This window comes from Canis aureus, chromosome 34 (genome assembly GCF_053574225.1).
Source record: "Canis aureus isolate CA01 chromosome 34, VMU_Caureus_v.1.0, whole genome shotgun sequence".
Lineage (NCBI taxonomy): Eukaryota > Metazoa > Chordata > Mammalia > Carnivora > Canidae > Canis > Canis aureus.
Genome location: NC_135644.1, coordinates 20,578,246 through 20,594,669, shown reverse-complemented (window position 1 = coordinate 20,594,669; position 16,424 = coordinate 20,578,246). Strand labels below are relative to the sequence as shown.

Sequence of the window (16,424 nt, the reverse complement as noted above, 5' to 3'; positions counted from 1 at the left end):
CGTGTGTCCTCCGAGAAGCTGCTGGTAGCTAAAGACCTTCTGAGAGCTGGGGGAGGGGCCGTTTGTGAGGAAATTCTCACCTCATTTTCCCTCTTTCCAGCGTAATTTGCTTAATTGTGTGTGTCTCTCTCTTTATTTTTCCTGTGTTTCTACACAATGCTGATACCCAAAGCTACAAACCCAAACCTTATTTTATAAACAAAAATGCCCACATCACAAGGATTTTTCTAGCATCTGGTACATAGTTTCACATCCCCCACTCCTTTTGGGTTAACTTTAACTTTGTGTCTAGTTCTCCAATTCCCTGAAATGATTTAAATGTTAATGATCTTTGGCAAGCCAAACACTGCCTTAGCTTGGGAATATTGTTGCAGTACATTATGAATGTTTGAAAGGGAATGTTTCTTTATTTTAAACAGCCTTATCAGCATAATTGTAATTTGTAGGCTCTCCCCCACCAAAAAACAAAACAAAACAAAACAAAACCTGTTTTAACCATTAGACAGCAGGGATGTATGCCCTTATACATTACAGACACCTAAATTTACCAAGTTAATTCATTAGGGGGTGTTTATTTGATTTACATTAGCTACAAATTCTTAGCAACATTTTACATTATATTATTCGTATTCCTTTAAATAAGGTCTGTTGCTAGCAAATCAGATGTTTGGGTTTTGTGGGTTTTTTGTTTTATTCCCCTGCGCCTACAGCTGGTAATGGTAGTGGGCTGGTACTATCATCTTCCCTCTGTTCTTCCCCCCCCCCCCTTCTGTTCTTTAGATTTTCTTTTTTTAAGATTTTATTATTTATTCATGAGACGCACACAGAGAGAGGGAGAGAGGCAGAGACACAGGCAGAGGGAGAAGCAGGCTCCATGCAGGGAGCCGGACGTGGGACTTGATCCTGGGTGTCCAGGATCATGCCCTGGGCCGAAGGCAGGCGCTAAACCGCTGAGCCACGCAGGGACCCCCCTACGTTTTGTTTCTAAACAGTGTCGTAAAGTTTTGTGGCTTTCAAGTAGCATTCTGAATCAAAAGAATCACGAATGAACCATCAAGGTCCCAGAGCTTGCAGTGCTCAGCTCGGGGATCATTGATGGAGTTCGCTTAGCCGGAACTACGTTTCCCAGAATTCCCGCGTCCGTCCGCTTCCGGCTGCCGGGCGGAGGCGCGCGCAAGGCTGCCATGTTGGGCTCTGAGGGCGCCGAGGGCGTGGGCCTGGGCCCGGCCGTGGGGGCGGCCTCGCTGTGGGCGCAGGGCATCCCCGAGACTGAGACGCCGCCAGCCCCCTGCACGTCTCCCCCTCAGCCTTCCTTGGGGTCCGCCCCAGGCTGCTTGTGCGTCTCCGTGTGGCCCGGGGCTCGCGTCGCCCGCGTCGCCCGCGTGTCGCCCGCCGCCCTGGAGCCCCCAGTCTGGCTTCTCGGAATCCTGGGCCAGGTGCGTGACAGAATTTGAAGTAGACAGATCCCTGATTGCATAGGAATTTTTAACCTGTTTTTCCTCTGTGACTAATAGAGTAAGCGGACGAAACCCCAGGAACAGCGGAGATGATGAAACCTTAAGTATGTCGATCACCACCCCACGGGAGTGGAAGAGACAATAGTGAAACAGGCGTTGTTTTCAAATATATGCAGATGGTTTACTGAAAAAGACTACACGTGAGTCTTGCAAAGCTCTGGGCGTAAGGTCCTTGACACCACCCCCCTCCCCGCCCCAGTCAAGTCTGTGTAACTTTGACGCCCCCGGGCCGCCCGGGTGGCCCAGCGCTTCAGCGCCCGCCTTAGGCCCGGCCCAGGTCGCGACCCCGGGGTCGCGCGGTCGAGTCCCGCATCGGGCTCCCTGCACGGAGCCTGCTTCTCCCTCTACCTGTGTCTCTGCCTCTCTCTCTGCCTCTCATGAATGAATTAATAAAATCTTAAAACAAAACAAAACTTCTGGTAGCCTATCGTTAACTGGAAGCCTTACTGATCACGAAGGCCGCCCATCAAAACATATTTATGTTCTACGTATGACACACTGTATTCGTGCAGTGAGATACGCCAGAGAAAAGAAAATGCTGTTACGGAAATCGTAAGGAAGAGAAAATGCACTTATATACAGTGTTACACTGTGTCAGGAAAACAGTGCGTGCAAGTGGACTCACGCAGTTCAAACCTGCATTGGAGGGCCAGCCGTACACGTCCTTTAGAAAAAGGCTCGGCAAGTTTTATTCGTCTTAAAAATTTCATTTCGTTGTGATAAGAACACTCAACGTGAGGTTTGCATGCTTAACAAATTTTGAAGCTTGTGAGACGCGGTTGTTGGCTGTAGGTACAGGCTTGTGCAGCAGATTTCCAGAGCTTCTAGTTGTCTGGTTTAAATGCAGCTATGCCTGATGATTCGTAACTCTCCATTTCCTCCCTCCCTCAGAACCTGGCAACCGCCATTCCAGTTTTTGAATCTATGACTTTATTTTTGGAGACCTCCTCTAAGTGGAATTAGGCACTACTTGTCTTTCTGTGGTTGCCTTTATTTCACTTAACGTGATGCCCTCAGGGTTCATCCGCGTTGTTTCATACTGTAGAACCTCATTCCTGGCTAATGTTCTGTTGTAGGCACTACCACATTTTCCTCTACCTAACGATCTGTCTGTCGATGGACGTTTGGGGTGTTTGTACATCTCGGCCATATGGATCAGTGCTAATATCCTTAAGATCCTGATTTAAGTTCTTTTGGGTAGATAGAAGTGGGATCGATGGATCATACGGTAGTTCTATTTTTAATATTCTGAGGAGCCTTTCTACTGCTTTCCATAGCAGCTGCACCATTTGCATTCCCACAGGCATTCTGCGGGAGTTCCAGTTTCTCTGTGCGCTCGCCAATACTTGTCTTCTTGGATGTGTAGGTTAATGTTTTTCATCAAATTTGGGGAGTTTGCAGCCATCGTTTCTTCAAATGCTTTTTCTTTTTCTTCTCCCCTCTTGGCACTGCCATTACACATATGTTGGTGTGCTTAGTGGTGTCTCACATTTCTCTGAGGCCGTTCATGTTTCTTCAGTTCTCTCTCTCTCTCTCTCTCTCTCGTTCTTCAGTTTGGATAATTGCTGTTGATCTTCCATCAACTTTGCTGACTTTTTTTCTTCTATTCACTCGTATTCACTGTTGAACCCCTTGAATAAATTTTTCACTCTGGTTATTGTGCCTTTCTACTCTAGAATTTCTGATTCCTCCTCCTCTCTGAGCTTGTTTTTTATTGTTTGGTTTCTTGTTTTTTAATTTTTAGAATTTGGCTGAACAAGTTTTGTGACGTATTTCTCTATAGTGTGCAGCCTCTGATTTTCTTGCCCAGATTGTTTTCCCTTATTTTGCTCTCTCATACCTTGGTGTTACCCTTGGGTCAGCAATACCTAATTATTAGCCAAAGGTTGGAGTTAATACTAATTAACCCTTATCCAGTTAGATTTTTACTCTTTGCTATTGAATGTATCTGGGGCTTGGAGGCTGTTGTCCCAGTTTGGAGTTTTGGCTTCCTGTTCTGACAGGGACTAGTAACTTGGAGTTTTCTTCTCTGCTACTGAGGGAGTACAACCTTGGACATACATACAGTCTTTCAGGCTGCCAGGAATGATTCTGAATTTATTTTAAATTTTTAAAAAATGATTTTATTTATTTATCTGAGAGAAGGCATGAGAGATTGAGAGCACAAGCGGGGGTAATGGCAGAGAGCAGCAGAGGGAGAGGGAGAGCAGGGAGTCTGATGCAGGGGTTCTGCAGAGGCTCCGTCCCAGGACCCTGGGATCATGACCTGAGCTGTAGTAGGCAGACACTTAACCAAATGAGCCACCCAGGCACCCTCTGAATTCATTTTTTTTAAAGATTTTATTTATTCTTTATTTTTTTAAAGATTTTATTTATTTATTCATGATAGACATAAAGAGAGAGAGAGAGAGGCAGAGACACAGGCAGAGGCAGAAGCAGGCTCCACACAGGGAGCCTGACGTGGGACTCTATCCCGGGTCTCCAGGATCATGCCCTGGGCTGAAGGCAACGCTAAACCGCTGGGCCACTGGGGCTGCCCTGAATTCATTTTTAATAAGAAGAGTCATCCTTCAGTTACAATAGTATATTGTTCAGTATTTAGTCAGAGATTGTATTTAAAACTCTGATGCAAGTGAGCATTCTGTCTTTGGCTGGGTTGATGGGTTTGTGTGCAGTTTGTGGGTTTTATCGTGTGCCTTATATTTTGTTCTGATTTCTCCCAAATGGCTGAAGCCTAGTGCATGCATATAGCCTTGACCTGTATAATTGGCTGTCACCTCAAGATCTTTGGCTTCGTTTTTCCGTGGTTCACTCTATTAAACTTCTGGCTGTTCTGCTGTTTTGCCTGTAACATGGTTGCAGAAACTCTCTGCCTTTAGTGTCTGTGGTCCTTGGTCGTGCTGTGGCTTAGAAGAATGAAGGGATAGACCAGAGAAGAGTGGTGGGCAGCAAAGCAAAGTTTATTGGGCAATGGTATAGCGCTCCTGGAGCGGGAGGGCCCAAGCGAGTTGCCCTTGGAGCTTCTAAGTGTAGAGGTTTTTATGAGCTCTTTTGCAGAACTATCTTTTTTTTTTTTTTTTAAAGATTTTATTTATTTATTCATGAGAGAGAGAGAGAGAGAGCCAGAGACACAGGCAGAGGGAGAAGCAGGCTCCATGCAGGGAGCCCGACGTGGGACTCGATCCCGGGTCTCCAGGATCACACCCTAGGCCGAGGGTGGCACTAAACCGCTAAGCCACCTGGGCTGCCCCTGCAGAACTATCTTAAACAGGGTGTGCTGAGTCATGCCAATCAAGGCTTTGGTCACATATCTGTCTACCTATTAGGTTAATGTCCATGTGCTGATGGTCTTTTTTTGCTGACATCCAGGGTCTTATGTCTTAACTGCTCCTTGCGTGATGGGGACAAGTGCTCTGTGGTTAATTGTTTCATTTTAGGACGTTTTTGCAGAAGTCTTTTCTGCAAAGACTGCAAATGAATGCTAGTGTGATCCTGTCTCAGCTGTAAAACAGGATGTCATTGCTGTTTTATCTTAGCTGTCCTGACTCCATATGTTCTTGTTAGGGACCCTGGCTCTGACTACCTGTCTAACTCCTAACAACATGGAGCTACTAACATCATCTTAATAAATGTCCACCAAGATATCTTTTGTTTTCTATGACACTCTTAGACATGGAGTTCTTCAAGCACTCTGTTCCAAATAAAGTCAGTCCTCTTGGGAATGTTCTGGACCTCTTTGTCTACTATGGCCTGCTTTCTCCTCTGGACAGGAACCCCATACCACTGCAACTGAACTGGAGGCAGAGGCCTGCTTAAGGAGTGGGTACTCTATGATGAGTAGCAGCCTCCCGTATGGATTTAGCCCTCCTGGAGAGGAAACAGTGCCCTGTGAATAAGCTGTAGTGGGGGCAGTTGGGATCCCAGTACTTTTGGCTTGCTCTGCATGGCATAGGATTTCTACTCTGCAGGTGGGACTGGGTTGGGGAAGAGTAATCCAGTCCTCTCAGTTATGCCCATTTTTTTTAAATAAAGATTTTATTTGTTTATTCACGAGAGACACGGAGAGAGAGAGGGAGAAGCAGGCTCCATGTAGGCAGCCCACCGCGGGACCCGATCCCAGGTCTCCAGGATCATGCCCTGGGCCAAAGGTGGCGCTAAACTGCTGAGCCACCCGGGCTGCCTAGTATGGGTATTTGGAATAGGATTTCTGTAGTATGTGGCTGTGGGTGGGAAATAGGGATAGAGACGAGAAATGAAGGCAGCTTGTTCTTCCTCTGACTGGGCACTGGGAAAGGGAGTCCTGGATTCTTGGAGTGCCCAGGATGAAGCTTTTGTGACATAGAACTGGGGGCAGGGGTTTGAACTGTGGCTCAAATGCCACAGACCATCACAGTTCTTACTTATATGTAGTACATTTTCTTGAAGAAATGTTTCTCTATTCACTATATACTCTTAAGACAATTTTCAGAACTTAAATAATTGTTTTTAATAATTTAACCACTTATATAGTAGTTTTGCTGGTGAGAGTCCTCTGAGTCTCTTACTCTGCCATTCTAAAGGATGCATCTATTTTATATTTTTAATATATTGATGGATTTGGGTTTTATATCTATATATGTATATAAAATCTTGTGTACATATGTACATATGTATATAAGTATGTATATATACATATATAAAAATATAAATGTATATTAAAAACTCTTAACATAAATGTGTGTATATATATTGTATATGTATATGAAATTTGCTTGCAACTTAAAACCATGTGTCTAGTGTCTCTTTGTTAGGGTAGGCAATGATTTTAACTATTAATTAAATTTCCTAAAACTTAAAAATTTTACAAAATTTTTGTTACTATTTTACTTCATTGGTATGCTAATTTTCTCAGAATATATTTATTCTGCTATTTTTCAAAACTTTTGAGTAAAGCAGTTTGTTGCATTCTATTCTATTATTATTTTTAATCTCAGCAATACCTGTAATTTTGCACCTTTTTTATTCCTCGTATTGTCAGTCTTGCCAGAGGTTTAAAATATGTTAATTTTATTTCCAAGAACCAACTTTGTTTTTGTTCATTTTTTTTGTTCATTCTAGTATATATATATTTTTTGTACTTCCTTAAGCTTACTCTTCTTTCTTTCCTTTTTTTTTTAAAGATTTTTTATTTATTTATTCATGATAGTCACACAGAGAGAGACAGAGAGGCACAGACACAGGCAGAGGGAGAAGCAGGCTCCATGCAGGGAGCCTGACGTGGGATTCGATCCCGGGTCTCCAGGATCGTGCCCCGGGCCAAAGGCAGGCGCCAAACCGCTGCGCCACCCAGGGATCCCTCTTTCTTTCTTTCCTTTCCTTTCCTTTCCCTTTTCCTTTTCCTTTTCCTTTTCCTTTTCCTTTTCCTTTTCCTTTTCTTTTCCTTTTCTTTTCTTTCTTTCTTTTCATCCTGCTTCTAATTGCCTTGGAAATATTCTTTGTTTTTATTTTATTTATTTTATTTTTTATTTTTTAAAGACTTTATTTATTTATTCATGAGAGAGAGAGCCACAAGCCTAGGGAGAAGCAGGCTCCATGGAGAGAGCCCAACGTGGGACTCAAGCCCGGGTCTCCAAGATCACACCTGGGCTGAAGGCCGTGTTAAACCGCTCAGCCACCGCTGAGCTGCCTTATTCTCTTGTTTTTAAATTATTCCTCAGCTCACTAAGTTTTAGCTGTCTTTATTTTCTAACAAAAAGATTTCTATTTATAAATTTACCTCCAAGTACCACTTTAGCTTCATTTCACAATTTCTATAGTGTACTAATTTTATATTATCAAACTCTATTTTCTAGTTTTCATTTTTAAAAATTTAAAATATTTTTACTAAAAAATGTTTTTACTTAGATCTTCTTTAATTGTTTTTAGCAATGCTGTGTAAATTTTAGTAAATAAGATGCATTTTAAAAAAATTTCAGTATAATTAACATATGGTGTTATATTAGTTTCAGGTGTGTACAATATGTGATTCAACGATTCTATACATTACTCAGTGCTCATCAAGATAAGTTTGCTCTTAATCCCCTCACCTGTTTCACCTATATCCTTACCTGTTTCTCTTTTGGCAACCACCAGTTTGTTTTATATATTTAACAGTATTTTGTTTGTCTCTTTTTCTCTTTGTTTTGTTTCTTAAATTCCACATACAAGTGAAATCATATGGTATTTATCTTTCTTTGACTTATTTCACTTAGGATTATACCCTCTAGATTCATCCATATTGTTACAAATGGCAAGATCTCTTTCTTTTTTGAATTTTTATTTATTTATTCCTGGGAGGCACTGAGAGAGAGAGAGAGAGGCAGACACATGGGCAGAGGGAGAAGTGGGCTCTCTCTGATGTGGGATTTGATCCCAGGACCCTGGGATCACGCCCTGAGTGGAAAGCAGACACTCAACCACTGAGCCACCCAGGCATCCTGCAAGATCTCATTCTTATAGCTGAGTAATATTCTATTGTATGTATATACCACATCTTTTTTATCGATTCATGTATCAGTGCTCACTTGGGTTGCTTCCATATCTTGACTATTGTAAGTAATGCTGCTGTAAACATAGGGACACATGTATCTGTTTGAATTTATGTTTGGGTAAATACCCAGTAGTGGAATTACTAAGCAATCTTGAAAAAGGAGAACAAAATTAGAGGTGTCACAATCATTCATTTTGAGCACATATTCTTTTATAATCTTTGAGTATAATTTAATCACTTTAGACTCCTTGCCTGTTAAATCTAAAATTTGTTCCTCCATTGTGTGCCTTTTCTTATGAGTATTGTGAAAGAAATCTTACAGATTCTCTGGTTCTCATCTGTTTCTCTGAAGAGTATTGGCTGAACTTAACTCCAGACTCTATGTTCTAGAAGTAGACAACAACTGAAAACTCTGAATCTTTAAGCTTTTGCAATGATTGCTTTAAATCTAGCCCACACATGCAAAGTCTAAGAATCAGCCGGAGAATTCAGTTAATATGCTGAATTTGGGGCTTCTCATCTGTCATTCTGTAACTCTTCAATTTGCTGTGACTGTTTTAAACTCTGTCCTCTAATTTCTCAGTAAGTAAGATTGCAGATTTTTATCTGAATTTCAGCTCTGTATTGATTGGTCCTGAACTCAGACAAAAGCCATCATAAACAGGAGGCTCAACTAGTGCCATTTCTTTTCCAGTTTTCTGGATTTTGGATAATTCTCTAGTACCTAAAGATTAAGTGTATTTTATTCAAGATTTATAGTATCTATCAGAACATTGGTCTGATATTAGCTCCCTCATCATTTCTAGCACAGGAAACTAGAAGTACATTTTTAAGTCCCCAAATATTCCAGAAAGCTAGGTTCCCAATTTAATTGCCCCCCCCCTTTTTTTGGAGACAGTTGGAGCGGGGGGGGGGGGGGGAGAATCTTAAGCAATTTTAAGATTGATCAGGCCTCAATCTCACAACCTGAGATTGTGACCTGCCCTGAAACCCAGAATTGGTTGTCTGACTGAGCCACCCAGGTGCCCCTGATTTTATTCCTATTAGAGAACATAGTGTTCTCTGTTTGATACTAATTCTTTGAAATGTTTTGGTACTTGCATTTTGGTCTTTCACGTAATGAATCTTAATAAATGTGACATGTACATTTACAAAAAATCCTGAGACTTTTTCAAATGTTCATTGTGTGTCAAAATATGTGAAGCTGTTAATTGTAATCATAATTTACATATTCTTTTAGGTTTTTCTATCCACTTGAGCTATCAGTTATTCAAGGAAGTATATTAAAATCTTCATTGTGTGACAGATTTGTCCATTTCTCCTTGTGATTGAATAGGTTTTTTGTTTTGTGTATTTTAAAGATAAGTTTAAGAGGTGTATTCAGTTTGAAATAGTTCTTAGAATTTTAAACCTATTGTGACTCTAATAATAAAAATATGTATGTATTTACTTATTTATTTTTCCCTTATTTTTTAAAATTAAAATTCAATTAATTAACATATAGCATATTATTAGTTTCAGAGGTAGAGTTCAGTGATTCATCTGTTATATATAGCACTCAACCCTCCTTATTGCCCGCCACCTAGTTACCCCCTCCCCCAACCCCTCCCTCCAACAACCCTCAGTTTGTTTCCTATTATTAAGACTCTTGTAGTTTATCTCCCTCTCTGATTTCACCTTGTTTTATTTTTTTCTCCCTTCCCCATGCTCCTCTGTTTTATTTCCTAAACTCCACATATGAGTGAGATCATATGATAATTACCTTTCTCTGATTGACTTATTTTGCTTCGTATAATATCCTCTAGTTCCATCCACGTTGCAAATGGCAAGATTTCAATTTTTTTTGATTACTGAGTAATATTCCATTGTATATATATACCATGTCTTCTTTATCCATTCATCTCTCAATGGATATCTGGGCTCTTTCCATAGTTTGGCTATTGTGAACATTGCTGCTCTAAACTTTGGGATGCAGGAACCCCTTTGGATCAGTACATTTGTATTTTGGGGGTAAATCCTTTGTAGTGCAATTGCTGGGTAGCTCTATTTTCAACTTTTTGAGGAACCTCCATACTGTTTTCTAGAATGGCTGTACCAGCTTCATTGCCATCAGCAGTCTAAGAGGGGTCTCCTTTCTCTGCATCCTTGCCAACATCTCTTGTTTCCTGACTTGTTAATTTTAGCCATTCTGACTGGTGTGAGGTGGTATCTCATTGTGCTTTTGATATGTAGTTCCCTGATGCCGAGTGATGTGGATCATTTTTTCATGTGTCTGTTGGCCATTTGTATGTCTTCTTTGAAGAAGTGTCTGTTCATGTCTTCTTTCCGTTTCTTGATTGGATTATTTGTTCTTTGGGTGTTGAGTTTGAGAAGTTCTTTATAGATTTTTGGATACTAGCGCTTTACCTGATAAGACATTTATAACTATCTTCTCCCATTCTGTTGATTGTCTTTTGGTTTTGTTAACTATTCCCTTTGTTGTATAAAAGCTTTTTATCTTGGTGAAGTCCCAATAGTTCATTTTTGTTTTTGTTTCCCTTGCATTTGGAGATGTGTCTAGCAAGAAGTTGTTGCAGCTGAGGTCAGAGGTTGCTGCCTGTGTTCTTCTCTAGGATTTTGTTGGATTCCTGTTTTCTATTTAGGTCTTTCATCCATTTTGAGTCTATTTTTGTGTATGGTGTAAGAAAATGGTCTAGTTTCATTCTTCTGCATGGCCTGTCCAATTTTCCCAACACCATTTATTGAAGAGACTGTCTTTTTTTTTCCATGGGATATTCTTTCCTGCTTTGTTGGACATTAGATGACCATAGAGTTGAGGGTTCATTTCTGGATTCTCTGTTCTGTTCCATTAATCTATGTGTCTGTTTTTGTGCCAATACCATACTGTCTCGATGATTACAGCTTTGTAATAGAGGTTGAAGTCCAGGATTGTCATGCTACCAGTTTTGATTTTCTTTTTCAACATTCCTTTGGCTATTTGAAGTATTTTCTGGTTCCATACACATTTTAGGGTTATTTGTTCCAGCTCTATGAAAAAAGTTGACAGTATTTTGATAGGGATTATACTGAATGTATAGATTGCTCTAGGTAGCAAGACATTTTGAAAATATTTGTTCTTGCAATCCATGAGCATGGAACATTTTTCCATTTCTTTTTGTCTTCCTCAGTTTCTTTCATAAGTATTTATTTTGTTAGCATTTGTCTGATGTTTTACAATGCTGTTACTTTTTTACTTTTACATTTTAGATTTATTTTAAATAGTTGCATTGTAAAAATCAACCTGATTTGTCTTTTAGCTGAACAGTTCAATATACTTAAAAGTAATTATTAACATATTATTGCTATGTTTTTTATAGCTATTACCAGTGCCATGGTGTTACATTGAATTCCATGTTGGAGTTTTTCTCCAGAGTGTACAATTTTTAGAGTACAGTGTGATTCTTCACGAGAGTTGTGTAATAGTCATTCTAGATGTCAGGTACTATAATACAGTAATTAAGAGATTGTATCTGGAGCCAGATTTCCTGGATTAACATCCATATTGTTCTTCTTCCTAGCAATGCGTCCCTTGGGCAAGTTAAAAATATTCCATGTCTGAGTTTCTTCATAGTTCTTAATAGAGATAATGTGAGAATTATCATGTAAAGTATTTGAAAAACGATTAGCACATAGTAAGCACCCAGAATGGGCTAATTATTATTAATTTCTACCAGGTTATTGTGTACTCTTCATTCGTCTCATTTTCCTATTTTTCTCCTCCTTCTTGTGCTTTTAAATTTATTAAATGTCAAGCTATTTAATTTTTCTTCTGTACACTAATTATTTTGTCCCATTTCTCTTTCCATGTATACCCTTGATATTTTAGTAAGTATTCTAAGCAAAATTAAAAGTTACTATGTTTATCATCCTCCTGAACAATACAATTAGAATTCTTGAACTCCCAATAACAAATATTTTCATCTCTTTTTTATTTATAAAGAGACTTCTTTTCTGAGTATAAAATACTAGTTTTTTTTTTTTTTTTTTTTTTTTTTTAGATTTTATTTGTTTATTAGAGAGAGAGAAAGAGACAGGCAGAGGGAGAAGCAGGCTCCATGCAGGGAGCCTGCCATGGGACTCGATCCCGGGTCTCCAGGATCATGCCCTGGGCTAAAGGCAGCGCTAAACCGCTAAGCCACCAGGGCTGCCCTAAAACACTAGTTTTAACAGATATTTTCTTACAACATTTTTTTTTTTTATTGCTGTTATAGTTGAATTGTTCTGTTGTGTCTTTTTTTCTTATTTAGTTTTAAGATTTTCTCTTGTACTTTGTTCTGAGAATTTATTAAGGTATGCTTGGCTATAGTTTTATTTTAATTAGGATTTTTGTGATTCCTGCATGTTAGGATTTATGTTCATTATAATAATAATCTTAATCATTTGGTAATCAAATATTGGCTTCCCCCTAATATCTTAATTCTTCTCTTGGAATTCCAAGTATTTTACCTTCTCACCTTTACTGAAATTCTCTTAAGGGTTTCATACATTTTAGCTTTTGCCTCTGCTGTTTGGCTTTAAGTTTTTCAGATTCTAACTCATAATTTCTCTTTTCAGTTCCATGTAACTGAATATTTAAGTCTTGTGGATTATTTTAATTTCAATTCTTCTTTATTTCTAGAAGTGGCATAATATTATTTTTCAAGTATGTCACGTAATTTTTATTTCTCACCATTATTCGTACTTTAATCCCCCTTTTAAAAAATGCTATTGAATATACTTATATCTTACATCTGAAGAATTTAGGATATGTTCTCCCTCTCTCATCTGGCAGCTTGTTGTGAGCTCATGTTTCTTGGACTTTATTTGTGGGAAGTCTTTGAGGACGGGACTGAGAATGGATTTCAGTTAGTTTCACACAGAAGGCTGGAACTGCTAGCGACTTGTGTCTATTTAAATCAAATTTTTGCCTTGTAGTATTTTGTACTAGGCAGATAGTATAAATTTGGGCTATAAATCCAGGTATATTCTGGGCTGATAGCTATGAGTCTCAAGAGAGACTTTTCCCCATAAATTCAAAGTTAAGACAGAAAAATTTGCTTGCCAAGTTGCCTTCCTGTCCACTTTTGCAGTATTGACTTTTGAAAATGCTTTTATTAAGTGTGTAGATTTTTGGAAAATAAAGTGTGTAGCCTTTTATTTGCCTTGAATTTATTCAGGATCTCTAACCCATACTGGAGCCAAATCTTTGTGTTCTATTTCTACATTGTGTCTGGGCAATTTAAACCAAGCTGTAGGTCACTGGGATTAGTAGAACCTAGAGTATCAGTGCTTGCCTTTCTCCATCAGTCTCAGGGAATTTCCCTTGCTTTCTTGTAAGTCCAACTATACATTAAAAGTGGTCTTTTAACAATACTTTACCCTCCATTTTTAGATATTTTAGGAGGGGGCGGATTTCATGATAGTTGTCCCATTATGTGGTAAGATATATATTTATTCAGCAAATTTCTGAAGTTATTAGTGTATTACCAGTGTATTCATGAATTATCAAAGTTAAGAATATCTACTTCAAGATAGATAAAACCTAACTCTGTTTTTATCTATGCAATGTATTTCTTTTTTTTAAAAACATTTTTTTAAAATTTATTTATTCAGAGAGAGAGAGAGAGACTGAGAGGCAGAGACACAGGCAGAGGGAGAAGCGGGCTCCATGCAGGGAGCCTGACTCGAGACTCGATCCTGAGTCTCCAGGATCAGACCCCTGGCTGCAGGCGGCGCTAAACCGCTACGCCACTGGGGGTGCCCATGCAATGTATTTCTAATGAAGACAACTGAATAAGATTATTTCACTGATAGAGTTAATGAAATGAAGTTTTTGGTTTCAGTAGTTTATATTAGGTAAAAAATATTACTTATAAACATAGTTAATAGGTATACAGCATTTCCAAGATATTTGTATATATTTCAACTGATTATAAAGGTGGATATTTTGAATTTACATGCTAATAAATTTGAGAATTGTCCTTCATAGGATTTAAAGAGTTTATTAGTATTTGTTGTTTGGCACTTAAAATATATTTGTGTGTTTCTGCAAGAATCAATTCTACTAGCAATAGATTTACTTATTGATAGTCACATATCCTAGTCCTAGAGGAAAAAAGGGTGACAAAATTAATGAGATATGTGCTGTATATTGAATGTGCTACAATATTTTAAGAAGAAATAACTGTGAAGGAGGTAATGCAGCACAGTACGATCCACACCATCATGGATCACATGAGGAAGTGTGAGGAGAAATGATTTCTTCTATTTGGGGAACTCTGTGGAAGCTTCCTAGATGATAATGACACTTGAGCCAGGTCTTGAGAGATAAGGAATGATTCATCAGGACATTTCTGGCAAAGAAGTGGATAGATGTTCAAGACAGGAAAGATGTCAAAACATTAGGTAACGGGAGAGTGTGTGATTATGAGGGATAAGAGGCATGAGTTGTGGAGTGGTGGCCATCAGTGGTGGCCAATAATGGCTGATAGTAGTAAAATAGGTACGGGCAGATTATGTAGGGATTTGTTTGTTTTTACTTCATAATTAGAAGGGGAAATTGATTTTCTGAGCAATTGGGTGCTGTTAGGTTTAGGAAGTTTTAGATACGTACTTCAGTATGCAAACTGGCAGAATTTTGAACAGAGTTTCTGGAAAGAAGAGGAGGGGAGAAACACTGCTGACAAAAGAATCTGTAGGAGTCAGTAACAACACAAGTTTTTGAGAAAAAATGTTTAAGATGTTATAATAAAATGATGTGTGTCTTTTAATCTTTTGTAATAAAAACAGTACTCTAGGGAATATAAGACTTTAATAAGCCCAACTTGAAGGTTTGTGGCAAATATTAATTAATGACAAAAAGAAGCAAGTACACTTTTTCTAGACAATTTTACAGGTAAAATTGAAAATTATTAGTGACTTTTTGTTATATGTCAGGTGTTGTCTTTTAGAAATCTGTAACACCATAAAGAAATAATAGCCATCCTTTCACTTATTTAAAGCATCCTTCACTTTGTGTTATAAAACCTTTGAGGACAAGAGGACAAGAAAACTTTTTTCTTTCTTTTTTTTTTAATATTTTAATTATAAGTGAGAGACAGATATATATATAGAGAGGCAGAGACACAGGCAGAAGCAGGCAGGCTCCATGCAGGGAGCACGTCATGGGCTCCCTGACGCAGGACTTAATCCCAGGACTCCAGGATCACGCCCTGGGCCGAAGGTGGCACTAAACCGCTGAGCCACCAGGGTGGCCAAGAAAACTTTTTTCTTAATGGAGCTAAAGTTGGAGCCATATGTATTTCCATTTAAGCTTATCTCAGTAATGTTATTTTTTTTATTTTATATATTTTAAAGATTTTTTTTTTTTATTTATTCATGAAAGAGTGAGGCAGAGACACAGGCAGAGGGAGAAGCAGGCTCCATGCAGGGAACTCGATGTGGGACTCGATCCCTGGACCAGGATCACGCCCTAAGCCAAAGGCAGATGCTCAACCACTGAGCCACCCAACCACCCTGAGTAATGTTTTAAAAGGCTTGACAGGTCATATATTTTTCCTTAAGTGTTACCCATATAAAGAAGATTACTCCCTTTGAATAGACAATATGACTTTGAACATAGAATTTTAGAATTTAAGAGACAAAAGTGTCATTCAAAAAAGGAGGAATCTGAGGGGCCAGAATTTGATTTGCCTGAATTACATTGCTAATTTGATACCAGAACTGATACTGAAAGACAGGTGTTAGAACTCTTGGTCCAGTCTTTTTTGGTGTTTCTCATTAATGCAAAAATGGTCAGCAAGAACTTTCTTTATGATTACTATGTAATGGTTTGAAATGCACAAGAATGATTTTTATGTTATTTTATTGCATTCTAGTTATTTGAAAATTAGTAAACACTTAAATTTATATAGCTATTATCTTTTGGCTATAATATTTAAAAACTGGAATACCCATTTTTTTCTCCATATAAATGTTCTTCCCTTACTAAAGGACAGCCATTAGTATCACTTATTGGTGAGTTTAAGTTTCCTTAATTTTATAGTATTGTTATTTCTGTATCTAAGTTGATTATTTCTAGCATATTTTATTTTTAAAATTTTTTCTAGTTTGTTATTTTAAACAATTCTGTGATGAAGTTCAATAATAGAAGGATTTTTCTTATGGAATTAGTCATTTAAAATATATATTAGGTTATATTAACAGCTCTATATTCTGAACAGTATTTTCAGAATATCCATTAGCTTGATAGGTATATTTTTAAAAGTTTTTTTTTTTTTCAGCTGAAGGCTCTCATGACTATTTTAGAAGATGATCATGTAGCTGCAGTGCATATCAATTAATAGAATAGTTGGCTAACATTATATGATGGGTTGCATAGA

The 16,424-nt window shown here is 38.4% G+C and overlaps 1 long non-coding RNA gene across 2 annotated transcripts in view; it reads left to right on the top strand.

Annotated features, from left to right (window-relative positions):
* Window positions 1-1,192: 1,192 nt before the first annotated feature.
* Window positions 1,193-16,424, top strand: part of LOC144304863 (uncharacterized) — a 115,966-nt gene continuing 100,734 nt past the window's right edge. The window contains exons 1-2 of one of the 2 annotated variants that reach the window (XR_013371857.1): window positions 1,193-1,436; window positions 1,515-1,657. This is a non-coding gene — a long non-coding RNA (uncharacterized LOC144304863). The remainder of the gene's footprint in view (window positions 1,437-1,514; window positions 1,658-16,424) is intronic. The other variant, XR_013371856.1, reaches the window with a different exon arrangement.